Source organism: Gouania willdenowi, chromosome 5, assembly GCF_900634775.1.
Source record: "Gouania willdenowi chromosome 5, fGouWil2.1, whole genome shotgun sequence".
NCBI lineage: Eukaryota > Metazoa > Chordata > Actinopteri > Blenniiformes > Gobiesocidae > Gouania > Gouania willdenowi.
The window spans coordinates 6,187,015-6,203,679 of NC_041048.1; the positions used below are offsets into that span (position 1 = coordinate 6,187,015).

Here is a 16,665-nt window from a genome sequence, read left to right on the forward strand (position 1 = left end):
GCTTGAATTTTTTTTAGCACCACCTGTAACTTAAAGACAGTAAAGTTGGTCAAATTCAGCAGTGTTATTAATTATGATCTGAAGTAAGCTTTAGGATGGAGGGATACACTTTCTGACAGTTGTAAATAACTGAGTTAGACCAGTGTTTCCCAACCACGGGTACGTGGAAAATTTAAGAATTTATTTCCAAAATAATGAAAAAATATTCTCAGTCATTTCACAAGTCCGTCAATAAAATGGTAAGTGTGCACAGTGACTTGTTTTTAAAGTTTAAATGCTTGATCAAAGGGGACATATTTAAAGAGGCTCCTTTTGTAGTAAATTTCATAAAACTTATATATAACACAGGCAGAGTAATTATTTGTTTTGTATTTATTTATTTATATTGCTTATTATTTTTATTAATTCTTATTTTTTTCTAATTTCAACATTGTTATTTTTCTTTAACAATATAATAATATGATGTTTCTTATATTTATAATTTTTATTGCCTTGAAGGCAACATAATTTTATGTTTAATTTGAAGTAAATAAGAAGATAATGCCTGATGATTAATTGTTCAACTTAAGAAGATGAAATAAAATGACTTGCGTTAAATATTTGTTTGTGTTATGTTCTACTTTTGGAGAATCATGAACTTGTATGAGTGAGGGGGTACTCATGGTATAACAAAAGGGCTCTAGGGGTACACAAGACAAGAAAGGTTTGGAACCACTGAGTTAGACAACAGGTAGGATAGTATCAATTCAGATATCACGTCCCAGCAGCTCTGTCATAAAGATTGCGAGTGAAGGAAGTGACATAGTCTACCTGCATGTGTAGAAAGGATCTGAAAGGATCAGGCACCAACACCAGTTTTATCCAGTGTGGGGTGTTGGTTTATTTCCAGACAAGCGCGTGCAGACCGCGATGTTTGCTCGTTGGCTATGTCAGCCGGGCTAGCACTACACACAACAACCCACCTATGTTATGAGTCTGCGGAGCATCCGCCTTGTCTGCCATCTTGTAGACACTGCAGCTTCTGAGCTGCTACGGGAAGCAGGAGGGTCAAATGTCATCACGCTGTTGCGCTCCTTTAAAACCTTTTTTACTTGGTTTTATTTTGTGAACCTTTGAATTTTGTATCACATTTTTTTTTATTTGGCATTACATTCCTAGTAACAGGTGATGCAGATATGTGTGTCTGCCAGGGTTCAGGTCAATTATAATAGTATTTGCTGCCGTAATCATAATTAAATTGTAATTGAGTCAGGATAATCGGCTGCAATCTGCCCTCCCTCCAGATCCCCCCCCACCACACACACACACACGCACACACACACACACACACACACACACACACACACACACACGCACACACACACCCGATCTCCATTACCTGCTGCAGTGTATATATGTATATATTTCTATTTATTGTATTTATCCTTTATTCTCTATATATCCTTTATTTATCCCTCATCCTTTATATGTATCATTATTATTATCATTATTGTTGCTGGCTTGTTTCTATAGTTTTTGTTTCGCGCACCGACTACCAAATCAAATTCCTTTGGTGTTTTTTTTGGTATATTAGCGACAGTCATAAGCTCTTCTGTGTTGAAGTACAATTTTTAAGTAATTTCAGCTCGTTTTGCTCTTTATTGCCATTTGTTTTGTTGCTATCCATTACGGTAATTGAATAATCTTTGTGTTTAGCACTGTGTAATGGAGCTCAGTTTTTGAAATAATTTGTCCATCATGTCATTTTATCTAATCTTTATCCGACTGCGTTGCCACTGATGTTACAATGCAGTAATGTTTCTGCAGCAAAGACCATGTGTTCTTCATGGGGTTTTGTGACCAGTCAGCAATGCTAAAATAACTATGCTAAATAACATCATGAGGAAATACTATACATAAATACAGAACCATATTTATGTATTTACCTCTTTGTAAATTCTACACTGATACTTTGACTCATCTAATGGCCGTAAAGACTATCCCCTCCCACGCAATTGTAGGTAAAATACTTTATCAATGAAAATAGACTGAGTTGTTTCAGGATTGGCTAAAAGAATTGAATGATGTGGAAGAGCTTGAACACTTTACCTCGACTTTTGGTCTTAAATCTTCACTCGACTTGAAAGGAAGAAGAATGGCCCCTGGCATTGTGGCTAATTGCCATCTAAACTGAATCAGAATAATTCATAACCTATTAGTGTGTCAGGTTCCGAGGGAAGTAAATGGAAAAGTGGAGAGGACAAAGAAAATGAGAGGAAAAAAAAGAAAAGTTAATTAATAGCAAGCAGTACATAGAGAGCATTTTAATATTTTAAAGGGCTTCATAAATAAGAATTATCATTTTAATGAATCCCCTGCCAAGAAATTCAATCATCTACTTTTCAAATGTCCAACTGTGAATTTATGGTACCTGACTTCACTTCTTTAGAGTGGAAAAGCTTAACTGTAATAGCATATGTTACTTTTATTGAAAGGATGGAAGTCAAAAAAGTGTCATTAATGAAAAAAGAATGTCATAAGTTGTCATAAAAAAAAAAAAAAAAGACGAAAAGAGTTTTTACACTATAGTAAATAAATGATAATAAATGACTGTTATATACAGCTGGTAAAAATCATACTGTCTTTTACCAAACTACAATTTAGTTTTCTTACTTTGGTATTTGTTTCTTTTCTTGTCATCATTATTAAAAAAATAGATTATATATATATATATATATATATATATATATTTGCAGAATGTACAGTATGAATTGTAATTAATTGTATAATAATTCTGGACACATTGACATATTTATAAATAAATAACGTATTTAATTTAGATCATTATTTTTGTTATAAAGGATGTAAAAACCATGACTATCCTCTTTTTGTTAAGCAGCAGTGTGTACTTACGAATAAATTTTGAACACTCCAAAGAAAATGTATGCCAACAAAATCAATTGGCAGAATAATAACCAATATTTATCTTTAATTAACTTTTTTAATATGTCCATTGGTTGGCTTTTAAAACAGGCACTGTAAGGAGAGCCTTTAAATACATGGGTCTATCCTGTGAACAGTGAGGAAATAAAATGTCAACATAACTAATGTACAATAAAGTAAATAATCCCTTGTGGGACTAATAAACGTTATCTTATCTTAAAGTTGCAGTCCGTAACTTTAAGCTCCGTCCCTCCCCCTCCCTCTCTGCTGCTCTCTTGCCCTGCCTCCAATGTTCCTCCCTCAGAGGAGCTAACAAGCTAATGTTAGCTCGACAGCAACATCACAGTAATACAGTATAACATGCACTGTTAAAAGCATATTACTGCAGCTCTTCTCTCTCAATGTGCACACACCAATCTATCAGCAGCAGCAGCATAACAACACAGTGTCGCTCACAGCAGCCCACACGGAGGCTGCAGTGATGGCAGCGCACACACAAACAGCACATGCACTACAGAGTTCTAGTGTAACAATTACAAATCAAACATAATGTAAATCAAGCAGCAGTAATTACCTTTCAAGCAGAAAAGTCACCAATTCCATCTTCTACTCCTCAAAACCATACGCTGTAAAAAAGATGGCGCTTCAGGCACTGCCTTGTTATGAGCATTACTGTGTTTTGGCCACAGCAGAAGGGGGCGGGGACTGTGAGCAACAGCTGTCAGACAGTCCATCAAGCCCAATCCTGGCTCTGATTGGTTCTTTTTTCTCAGTCGCGGTGCATTCTGGCAATCTGCCAAAAGCAGTAGGAGCAGCAGGGGGGACTCAATGAGTCTGTTTTTCTTTTTTTGTTCACACAAACTACTAGTTTCATGCAAGGCTGTGCTTACATAGTGACAGCTTTAGCAAATATGACAGAAAGCTTCTTTTATAAGAGTTGCGGACTGCACCTTTAAAGAGGAATTCATTCTTAAAAAGCAAAGCAATGATGATACATTTGTGAGAAAGAGTAAGAAAAAGCAAAAGCGGCCAGTTTTGCTAAAATTATATCCGAATCTAAACCTCAAAACCAACTTGAAATTGATTTATTATATTATGAGTTTCCAGCCACAACGGAGCAACCTTAGGTCTCTTACAGGTCAAATAATAACTTTTTTTCTCCACTATGTCATCATCCATGTACAGCTCAAGTCAAAGCTCAAGTAGCTTTAGCCTACTTTGCCATGTTGTATTAGATGGTGAGAATACAGTCATAGATTGTTATTAAGAGGTTTTTTTTTACTCTTCTTTTTTAAAGATTATGGAACAGATTATTTGACTCCACTAAAAGCAGACTGACCTTTAGAATGATGATTCATCTCACTGTGTGTGTTGCTTTGCTGTCTGCATTAATGGCATCATTATTAATCCTAAACACATTTCACCCCTGGGGTCAGTCTGACCCCACGGATATTTGCCTACAGAAAATGATTTTCAGATAAGTTTTTGTGTCAGGCATTTTGTTTATTTGTTGAAAACATAAATAACTCTTTGACAATGAAACTTCTACCTGTTCTCTAGCGCCACCATCAGGCCACTTTTTTAAATTAGAATGAATTTATCTTGAATAGTTTTCATCCAAATCTTCTCAAATTTACTGAGAAGTCTTTAAATTGGATTTAAAAATGTTCACATGTGATGCTGTCTTCAGGTCTGCTGACAGTTTGTTCCACTTCTTTGCAGCATAACAACTAAAAGCGTCACCATGTTTACTGTGAGCTCTGGGCTCCACTATCTGACCTGTGTCCATCTGAAAGACATGCTGTGTTCAAACCTGACTAACATGTCACTGATGTATTCTGGACCAAACCCATTCACAGATTTATACACCAGCAGCAGAACTTTAAAGTCTATTCTGAGGTTCACAGGAAGCCAGTGTAAAGACTTTAAAACTGGAGTAATGACCTCTGACCTCTTTGTTCTGGTAAAAACCTGAGCTGCAGCGTTCTGAACCAGCTGTAGCTGTTTGATTGTAGACTTGTTAGGGGGGTTAAAATATATATTTGGCTAGAATTGTTAAGCTGAATCACCACATCCTGAGTCTGGTCACTCTGTCTGGAAGCCAATTTGGTCGGATTCATCACCTTGTCTAGTGAAGTGTTTGGTGTGGGCCTCTATTTGCGTGCCTGAGGGTCGAGATTGGGAATTATTGAAGAGTCCTTCATATGATTATTCATTATTCTTTCATTTATCCTCTCTGTCACCTTAGGGTGCATCATATTTAATGTCCCACAGTGTGCCTTTCGCAGCAGCAGAAGATGTATAAAACATGTTGTAAACGGAACATGGTTTTCAGAGTCCATCTGACAATTGGTTTATAACTTTAAGTAGTGAAGGACAGAGTCTATTGAAGAAGGAGAATGTAATATATAAACATAAATATAAAAGAAAAGCAGATGAACTATTAATAGTCTGTCTTTCAGATAAACCAGTGGGTGATAATTCAGGCAAAAGAAAAAAGAAAAACAATCCCTGAATTTCCAGTTCTGTGAGTTTTGTCTTGATAATATTTTCTACTAATAGAACATTTGGAGCCGTACTTTGCTCTTAGACTGCATTAAGCACCATATTTGGTTGACATTTCATAAGCAGTAATCAGCAGGGCAATCAATAAGCTGCTAAAGCCCAAGCATCATGATTTGTTTTTCATGCACAAAAATATTAAACAAAAGCACATGAAAATATACGTGATTGTACAACACGTCATCTTTTCTTATTCTCCTTATTCCTGATACTCTGTCGGAGGCAGATTTAGCTATTATTCATTTTATTATGCTCTCTAATTGCTCCCTTTGCCTGTTGCTGCCTTTCAGTTGTCAGACAACTCAAATCTGTCAATGACACACATTGACGTCATTGCCAGATTTGATGAAAACAATTCCATCTGCAAAAAAACTCCATTTTTATCTCAGGGTTAACTGATAGAGACCAACAAACATGCATGAATCCACTAATGTATCTCAACCACGCCGTCATATCTTGACCAGCATAAGATTGAATAAGTTATTCAGGTTTTTGTTTTGTTCAAGGTGCATGTAATATATGAACAATACAGTGCTAGAGATAGCTGAGTGTGCTCCAAAACCAAAACAAGCAAATGGTTTAAAAAGCTGGTGGCCATGGATTAATGGATGTGCTACTTAAGCATGTTTCCTTGGTAAAACACTATTATCCGAGGCAACAAATGTGCTCATAGCTAAAAAACCATTGATTAGCGTGTTCTGCACATAAGCAGCGTTCTTGTGTGATTGTTGTGCTGCACAGACATTTTACCAAATAAAGATTAATTTAATGTCCAAGGCCCTTTCTCTTCTAAAACGTGATGGATTTGTCTCGAAATTTGCAAGTATGGTTTATTCCAGTACTTTGATCCAACCCTACCTATAGTTAGAAAAAAAATTGCACAAGTAATGATCTAACAACACTCTCATTCCCTGTTTTAGGGTGAGGGTAACAGGTCTAGAGTTCACCTTTAGTTTCTCAACACCTTTAAAATAATAACGTCAGGCCTGGTCATTTTGCACGAGTCAAGTGTTTGTGTTGAGCAGGTTACTGGGAAATACCCTGATGTCATATATTTGCACCTCATCGTTAAATGTGTCTTAAACTAACACAGTTCTCAATTATGAATTGCAGAAAGTAGGGACATTACTTTTAGAAGGTGTATGCCAGCATCCAAAGGTTTAGTTTAGGCGAGGTGACAATGTAGTTTGAGACTAGACCAGAGATGGACAACTTTTATCACAGCAGGGCCACAAAAATGTGATTTTATCTGATTCGAGGGCCACATTATCAACATTCATGTCAGCACTTAGAATAATGACCATTAGAGCAAGAATACAGGAAATAACAAAGGGTTTTTTGTTTTTATCTTTTTGTTTGTTTTGTGTGCCAAATACAATTTTTGTTGTTTTATGTATTTTTGTCATTTTGTATATATACTGTATATATATATTCCTCCTCATTTCGGACCTGTACTCTAAAGCTAGATTTCCTCTTTGTTCTTCTTCCGGGATTTATTCCGTATATGCTGTACGGTGACGCTGGCTAACTTCGTACCTGGGTAAATCACCATGGTAACTTAAGCTGAACGGCTAACCTGGTCGGGACCAGGTTCAGTGCTAGAATGAGATTCGACCGCCAATCAATTCTCTTGGAAAACGACCTAACTAAGAATGGATAGATGCAATCCTTTCATTTACCCGATGACAGACGAGAGAAAAAATATAAAAATAAATAATTCTACAATTTCATTTAGCAGACGCTTTTATAAGTGACATACAACACAAGCATGTTAGGGTTAAGGGACTTGCTCAGCATCCTATTGTGATGGCCCAGTTTGGATTTGTTACCCTCTGATTCCAAGCCTGCTTCTTTAAGCATTACACCACCACCGCCCACAAATATATACTGTAGATTTTCATCTGATGGACTGACCTCCATCACTCAGCTGATAAAGCCTGGCTGCGTCAGGTGCTTTGAGACCCAAACATGAATTCATTATTTTATTCTGTGGTGACGCAGAGAGCCTCAGTCCTGTAAGATGATAATAATAGAAATATTGTCCACCTTATGATGTAGGCTGAGCTGTATGAACGCAGTATCAGAGCCACGGACTGTGCCTTAGTGAAGTAAAACTGATCAGAGTGCCGGTTTATTTATTATCTCGCTAATTTCTTAGCGTTTGGTTCGGTGAAGCCTGCTAACAGGGAGATATCCCGAATATGCTTATCCAGTTTTGTTGTATATGCCCTTTGTGTATTTTGCAGTGATTATGTTTGTTTTTGGAGTACTTTTGTCCATTTACTTTGTTTTTTCACACAAAGTTTGATCGAGGGCCACCAGTTGCCCATGCCTGGACTAGACTGGACTGTTCAACTGAAAAGAGTGCAAAGGAAGTGTGCTGAAAGCAGAGGTCCAAAGCAGCAGCACCTAAGGAAGAAAAACGTTGATCAGTCATAGTAAGAAGTTGTAGAAAAGGGTTTTGGAAGCCGTGTTAAAAAAAATTAAAGCTAACAATCAGTGAGTGGCAGTTTGGCTTCATGCCAGGAGAGAGCAACACAAATGTAATATTTACATTGGGAATATTAATTGAAAAGTACAGAGCAGGTTAGAGGGAGCTACGCTGTGTTTGTGGGTTTAAAAAAAAAAAAAACGTATATGATAGAGCGCAGAAAGATGAATGTGGGAGTGATCCAACATGACAGGGTTAGGAAAGAGTTCATCAGAACAGCAGCTGACATTAGACAGTGAGGTGGGAAGGTGAGATGGATGAGTGAATGTATGTAGGAGCGATGATAACGCTGAAAAATAAAATATAGCTAAGGATGGATCTGCCAGGTAATGGGTAAAAGGAAAACCATTGAGGGAGAGAACATGTAGACCGTGGTTCTCAAACTGTTTTGGCTCAAGACCCCCTTTCTCTAATTTCTCTTTGTCCAAGTACAATATTTTGCTTAGAAGACTATTTAAAAACAACTATAGAGCATGATGATGGAATGAACGAGTCATGGAAGTGACACATTTTTCTTAAAGAGTCTGAGTAGAAACAGTATTTAGTGCAGTGGGTCCACACCTTTTTTGAATGGTGACCCCACAAAGAATTTCTGGCTAACCTCAAAGAGTTTTTGATCATGTTCGAGCTCAGATATTTATTTTTTACTGTTTTCCCCCGCCACAAAGTGGAAGGAGAATAAAGGTTTGTCTGTCCGTCCGTTCGTCCGAGTTAAATGATAGGATAACCACATTCGGTGTGTGGCTTCAGGCTATTAATACCTTCATGGAATTCGAAAATGAGAAGCTCTCAATAATTCCTTCCAAAGTTATTGCCCTTGTTTTGTTTTTTTTTTGGCAGGGGATGTTGATGACTGTCTTTTTGTTTGAACTAGATTTATATTTCACAAAGTGAACGTTTAGAAATACAGTTGTTTAAAATTGTGTGTTGTTTTAATTAAAAGAAGAAGAAAAATTAAAACATTTCAAATGACCACACATTGGGTTCCGACCCCGAGGTTGAAAAACGCTGATTTAGTGGCTCCTGAATAGATATATTTCTATAGTTTTTATAATTTCCGGTCATATCATTCCTGGGGTGGGAACAAGTCTGACACTTTACTTGCTAATTTTCTACTCTCAAGTACTCCCTCTAGTGCCATTGTGTACCCCGAGGGGAACGCATACCCCCCTTTGAGAATCACTGATGGTGTGAGGAAGGCGACAGAAGGGATTAGACACTGTTTGTTCTTGGAAAGGGTTGAATTAACAGCATCACTGAGTAGATTGTGCTGCTGTTTAAAAAAATGGTTATGATGTAATAAATGAGAACGTGAATCACACTTATTGAGGGTTGAGATTTGCATTAATCATTGCTGAATGCCCCTCCCTCTATGCACAGCCTCATTAATAGCAGTAATAAGGCAAATGGCTCCTATAGCTTCGCCCCTACAGAGTTTGTTTTATTGCAAGAAAGTCAAATGGATTTAATCAAATAAATTCAAAATAATTTGAAGGTTATTATTTGCAATTGCTCAAAGTTGCCAGACTCGTGTAGGTGGATTAATTAAATAAGAAACTTTTAGCAAAGCCACATTCTTGAAGCAGCGTCGATAAAACACATAAACCTTGAAATGAAACCGAGAGCCTTTGAACTCGCTCTTAAGAATAACCTTGTGATGTGTTTGAAGACGCAGTATTTTTGTGTTTTCGTGGGTAGCATTGGTGCCTTTATTGTGAGCGAACGGAATCTGATACTGATCGCAGTGCCTCCCTGATGTCTTTGCATGGTTCTTTGTATGTGCTGTGAAGTAAGCCTCATTCCTCCCTCATTCCCTTCACTCCCCCTCACAAAGGATGTCTTCATCACTCGCTGTGCGTCTCTCCGCAGTAAAGGTCCCTTTCCTTTTGAGTATGGTTGACAGAGAATGTGAGAGAATAGAAACAACTTTGCCTCTCCAGAGATAAGCTCCTGATTGCACTAAAGGAGGAGGAAATCGCTTTGTCTCTCTACCTTTTACCTCAATATCACCTTGGTTGATAAGTCTCCTTTCTTATGAAATGATTTCCCTAAAAATAGTTTGGGAATTCAAAGACTTTTGTTTGAAGTTCTACAAAAAAGTATTACTGTTAGTTTCACTGTTTCAAAAACAGGTTGTGCTCTAAAGAGTTGAAGTTATTGGTGACAATTATTCCTTCAAGGGACCTGGAATCATTCAAAACAGGCTAAATATGTAATTAAAGATGTTGTATTTTATACACACCATGTAGAGGTGAAACCAGAATACACATTTTTTTCTCACTGTCTGAAGTTAAATCAGACTAAACCTCTCCTGTTTCAGGTCAGTTAGGTTTATTACTTTCTTTGAGGTTAAAAGTGTACATACACAAAAAGTACTATATCTTTAAACAACGTGGGGAAGCCCAGATGATGATGTCATGGCTTTGGAAGCTCCTGATAGGTTGAATTGAAGACACACCCAGGGATGTATTTTAAGGCCACACATTAAACACTTGTTTGAAATCATGGGAAAATCTAAAGAAATCTGCCAAGAAATCAGGGAGAGAATCATGGTCTGGTTCATCCTTGGGTGTCATTTCCAGATGTTTGAAGGTGCCATGTTCATCTGTACAAACCATTATAAGGAAGTATGAACATCATGGGAATGTCTGTTTCTTTTTGAACAGTGTATGTAAACTTCTGGTTTCAACTGTACATACAGTATATGAACATCTATCATCAGTAGTGGACTGGGACTAAAATTCAGCCCTGGCGTTTTCTATCCACACCAGCCCACTACATGATCAGCAACACCACGTAGAAGCCGTTATTAGGTAAGTGATTCTCAACATGTGGCTCTTTGTCTGAATTTTAATTATTATTCTCCCAGAAAACCTTAAAATGGAGACACTTTTAACCCCATGTTACCTATTTTTTTGGCCATTTTGCTACTTCTCCTTTTCAAAAAGTTTGGACACTTTTTTCAGACTTTAACTACCTTTTGCCAATAAATATCTCTTTCTTTTCCTATTTTTTGTCAATTTTTACAAGTTGATTTTGACACTTTTATTCAATTTTTGTCCTTTCTTGAAATTTTTGGGCCACTTTTTATCCAAATAAGCTAACTTTTGTCCAATAAATACCATTTGTTTCCTTTTTTCTCTACATTTTGCTTCTTTTTGTTCCACATTTTTGCCCTTTTTCACTATTATTTGCCACATTTTGCTCATTACAGCTACCCTTTAAATACCACCTGGTTCCTCTTTATTTGCTTATTTTTTTGCCACTCTTGACTGCTTGTGGCCCATTTTAGTAACTTTTCACTCTTTTCTCACTACGTTCTTGCCACTTTTGGACCATTTTTGACCACCTGTTACCATGTCTGCCTCCACTCACTCATAGAGGACCGGACCATCCCTGTTCTAGTTGACGGCCCACTGGGACGATTCCTGGTATGTCAGACCCCTGTCTATCATGATAACGTCCAACTTGAGGTCCCACTTTACCGTTTGTTTTTGTGATGAATTCTTTTGTGCATTTGCACCCTCAGTCTATCACCAAAGCCCCATCAACATTTTTCATTATACTGGCTCCTTTAAAAACTATGTTTTGATGAATAGTTAAGCACAGTGTATCCTTCACAAAGTGAGGGCCATGAGCCACACAGCGGATAGAAGGTTTTCATTTCTTTTTGCAGTAATAAAAAAAGGAAAGCAAAGATCATAGTGACAGGCTTAGTTCACTGCAGAGAATACTTTTAAAAACTACGGCGTGGAAAGACGACATGAGTCCTGGTTAGTGTAGTGTGACTCAAATCAATGCACGACTGCTATAAACATTAGATTCTCTTTTGCTGCAATCAACAACACTTTTGTTAACTCTTAAAAATATATAATACATTTGTGTTGTTTTATTCCATGTTATCATTGAATACCATTTACATTTAATACATTTTGGTTATTAAAAGTAAAGTCACTGCAATTTATCAAATTTAATTGACATTACAGAGAATAAAACAATTAAAGAAGGTACATTTTAGTAAACAGGTGATGCTTATATTTTTTTTAATTATTTATGAACTATTTTTAAACCTGCTTAACTAAATAACGCAGATTTTTTTTTTGAACGTTATGTCATCCTAAAGTGGTCTTCATAAACCCTCTGAGAATTTAAGCACAAATAAAATGTTGAAGATAGAAATTGGCCGCAGTGTGATGTCGTCCACCCATAATGCTTTAATTCAAGATTGTGATTCACAGACTCTAAATAAGGCTCATCTTTAAAAGGCAAAAAAATAATAATACGTTCTTAAGCGCGTATACTGTAGATCTTCTTAAAAGTACATTCAGAAACTTCTATGCCAGACTTGTAAAAACAGTGGAGGTTCCTTTTAAAGGATATAAACTTGATCTTTGAGGTGGGAAGAGCAACAGTTCCAAAATGTCTTTTCCAGTAAGTTTTTCTATCTGAGCTTTAACACATTTGCTGCCGCTCAAAGGACACAGAGACAGAAGGTACATTGCTTTCGTGTGCAAAAAATAAATTTGGTTTTTGGAGCTTCTGAATGCAGCTTTGTGTACGGATAGAGGTGATTTTCTCTCAGTCTACATCTTTTTACACACTTTGAAACAGAGTTGGTGAAGCTGTAGAGAATATTGAAATGGGAAACTATTATAAGTTTCATACTAAGAAAAACTTTTTTTTATGTCCTCCTTGTAAAAGCTATCAAATCCAGAGTCTTTGGTGTAGCACACTTTACCATTAACACGAGAGATGGGCAATATGATCTGCACACACACAGTTTTGACCAATATTTTTGATAAAATGTTCTATCAGTACACATTGATATTGGTTTTTCCACAGATATTGAAAAACTGGTACTGTATGTGCTGTTGCTTGAGAGAATAAATATAAATATGGCACTCAGTATATTCTTATTAGTATTCTTATTCTGCACAGATTATGTTTATCACACTAAAAGTAGCATTAACATGTAGATTTCCATGGCGATACAGTATTATGTAACATAAAATTGTGGGGAGAAGGTTTGTGTTGGTATCGGTTATTATAGGAAATTGGTGTCATACAATATTGGTGTATCGATTATATTAGTTAAATTAATTCAAACCCACCTTTTAGAGGGTTTTTAAAGGTGGAGGATGACGTTGTTTGGAGAAAGATTATAAGCCACCCTTTTTTTTAACTTGTTTTTATTTATACAATCACACAGTACAAATCACATCATACATGTATTAAATATTATTCATAAAGTACAGTCAAACAGTGTCCTTCTTTACAATTTTTCTATATTTCTAATATTCAAGTACCAATGCAAACACAACAAGCTGCAGGTCAATAACAGGTAAGTAGAGAAGAAACCAGATTACAGTGATCATTTTCTTGGCTATTAGAAGTACATTTTTAGTGGACTTAAGTTTCAATTTGACCTAACATTTTAAGGAAAAATGATTTATAATAAAAGATGGCTGAAAAGGCATCTAAACACCTAGTATACAGTACACTTTTCTAAATGTCGCATTTTAAGTCCTTCCAGTAATTTCTTATTTTTGGACAGTCCCAAAATACTAGAGTAAAATATCAGTTGCCCATGTATTAGTTTACAAAAAATTCAGTAATTACATTGATAAACTTTCATATTGTGAAGTGTGACAGCTCCAGAAAGAGTGCGATCCTATTTTAGGATTCAACCCATAATTGGCACACTTGAGGTAACTCTGCCATCTTTACTCTTTCTTCTTCTCTCTCCTGTAATGTTAGCAGCAGTAATTGTGCCATCGGGAGCCATTTCGCACACATTTGGCGTCTGAAAGACAAAAAGCTTTCACCAGAGACTCTCACACATGGATGAATGAGACATCATCACAGTGGACCCTTAGTCTAAGTCCATTGAAATTATTTCTGATGTAAAATGACTTCAACGTGCTGGTTTCAGTGTCTTTTTTTAAATGCAACGTAGCATGCAATACAGATACTAATGAAAACCACTATATTCTATCTGCATTTTGGACGGTTCCAGTTGGGTGGATATTACAGTGGTCCATTAAAACATGGTCAAAATAAAGTTTCAGATAACCGTGATTAGAACCCTGCTTTAGGTTTTGGTATCTGGAAGAAATTTGGAAGAGATGTTTTAGACTCAAAGTTGCACAAACTGCTCAAAGTTTCCTTATTACGTATACATTATACATATATGACATTATGGAAAAGGAGGGTTAAAAAAATTCCAAAAACTCTTAAGAATTCAAGTATGTAGTGGATGTCAACAAAGCTACAGTGTTTGCTGATTTTTCTAAGTTACATTTTTATGCAAGTTTCAGTTTGTTTTTGCAGAACAAAACCACATCATGATTCCAATATGCCTTTTTTTATTTGTCTCTCTGTGTTACAGTATGGAGCAATTTTCAGGTGTCTTGTGCAACCTCTAAATATTAATACATTTGCATAAAATGTGGACCTTAATAATTTGGCAAGATATGGAACCACATGCAGGGTTCTTATGTAGATAATCTACATTTTTGTTAGTTTTTCTTGGACCACCCTAGTGGATATAAGCTGTTTTAATGCAGAGTAGACTGCATACTTGGTTAGTTTGCAATGAAAATGTTTTGACATAAATATTGTATTTATTTTCATACTCTGCAATCTGTCTGGGTCATTGTTTTACTGTTAAGTGAGAACTGATTGTATGAAGTATTGTTGGCGGTTTTACTTAGCTTAGACAGGAAATTAAGTTAATTCCAACAAGATTATTTTGGGGTTTTTATTAGTATGTTAAAGTTTCATTTATTCAGACAACTGTTCCTTAGGAAATCCACTTTGAGGCATCTGCTGATCACTTTGATGTTTTCTTTGAAGTTTCTTTGACTTCCACATATTAATTCCTGCAAGATTATTTTTGAATATGTTAGGTTTCCTTTATTCATATAACTTTTCCTAAGGAAATCCACTTTGATCTTCTGATATGTTTTGACTGGCAACTGCCAGTCGTTATCAGAGGCGTCTGCTGATGGCTTTGATGCTTCCTTTGAAGTTTCCTTGACTTCCACGTAGTAATTCCCGCAAGATTCTTTTGGAATAATATGTTAAGATTTAATTTATTCAGACAACTGTTGTTTAGGAAATCCACTTTGATCTTATGACGTTTCGACTAACAGCTGCCGGTGTTCGTCAGATTTGTCTGCTGATCGCTTTAATGTTTCCTTTGAAGTTTCTTTGACTTCTGTGTAGTAATTCCAGCAAGATTCTTTAATATGTCATGGAAACATGTCAGGAGACCAAAGTGGATTTCCTCAAAACAATCTTTATAAATAAAACCTTAACATATTATAGGAATTAACTTAAGTTGTTCTACACCAACGTTTTACACAATTGTAGCGTTTATGTTGGACTTTTTTTTGGGTTTTTTTTACATTTGAGACAAAGAACTACTTAAAAAATGTTTATTGGTGGACATTTCTCATCAGTTTTTATCTACTTGCTAAAGTTATAAAACTATTGAATTAAAAAGCAAAATATTTTGCCAAAACCATGGGGAAAATGTGTGATTTTAAAAGAACCAAGTTCAAATACGATCCATGTCTTAAAGTGGTCAAGAGAAGAATTTAACACCTGCCAAAACAGAAACTCAAACACCAGTGGCCCAACATTTGTGCTGTGGTGCCGGCTGCAGTGGCAGCTGTTATTTCTGTGTGGAAAAACATGTTGATTTTTATTTCAAATGAATTATGCATCGTGCCACTGAAATGAGCAAGAGCAGAAATAAATCAAGAGGATTGAGGCACCGAGGAGGAGAACTGCTGCTTTTAAAATGTCTAAGTGTGCATCAGGTACCTGGGCTGACTAGGTGGAGATTTAAAGAGCAAACTTGTCCATGGTTTGACATTTTGCTTTTGAACTATGACAGTTTTTGTTCTCACCTAGGAATTGGGACTAAAAATGGCTCACGGGCTATATTTGTGTTCTATTGTTCGATGGTAGATCAGAGGTAGGCAACTTTTATCACAGCGGGGCCACAAAAATGTGTTTGTTTGATCGGAGGGCCACATGATCAACATTCATGTCAGCATTTAGAATAATGAGCAATCTGAGCATTATTAATACAGGAAATAAAGAGTTTTTATAGTAAATGTTTTTTTTTCTCATTCTGTGTATGTTTGTTGTTGTCTTGCTCATTGTGAGGCATTTTGTGCATTTATGTAGTCCTTTAGTGTATTTTTCTTGTAAAAAAATATATATATATGGTTTTTGGAGTCATATTGTGTGTTTGTGCTGCAATCTTGCATTTTTTGGAGTCATTTTGTGTATTACTGTTGTTGTTTTGCTTGTTTGTGAGTACTTTGGGTTTGCGGAGTAAGTTTTTGTGTTTTTCTTGTCTTTTGGTGTACTTTTGTTGTTATTTTCTGAAATTTTGGTTATTTTTCTGAGTCATTTTGTGTGTGACTGCTGTCATTTTGTTCATTTTTGTAGTAGTTTTGTGTGTTTCTCTTTAGTCTTACTGTATTTTCCTGCAATGTTGTCATTATTTGTGTATGTTTGTTCCCAGTATTCTCCGTAATATCGCCACAGTCCACTCGACATTTAATTTCTGATCATTCCGTGTAAGCGCCAAAATAAACAGATACCATTATTTATAAGTGGCTGCAGTAAAAGCCTGGAAAAGCATTTCAAATAAAGAATACAACAGTCTGGTG

At 36.1% G+C, this 16,665-nt stretch overlaps 1 protein-coding gene across 2 annotated transcripts in view; it reads left to right on the plus strand.

Annotated features, from left to right (window-relative positions):
• The window catches only part of igsf21a (immunoglobin superfamily, member 21a), a 291,837-nt gene that overhangs the window by 180,236 nt on the left and 94,936 nt on the right, over window positions 1–16,665 (plus strand). The gene's annotated exons all lie outside the window — the stretch shown is intronic.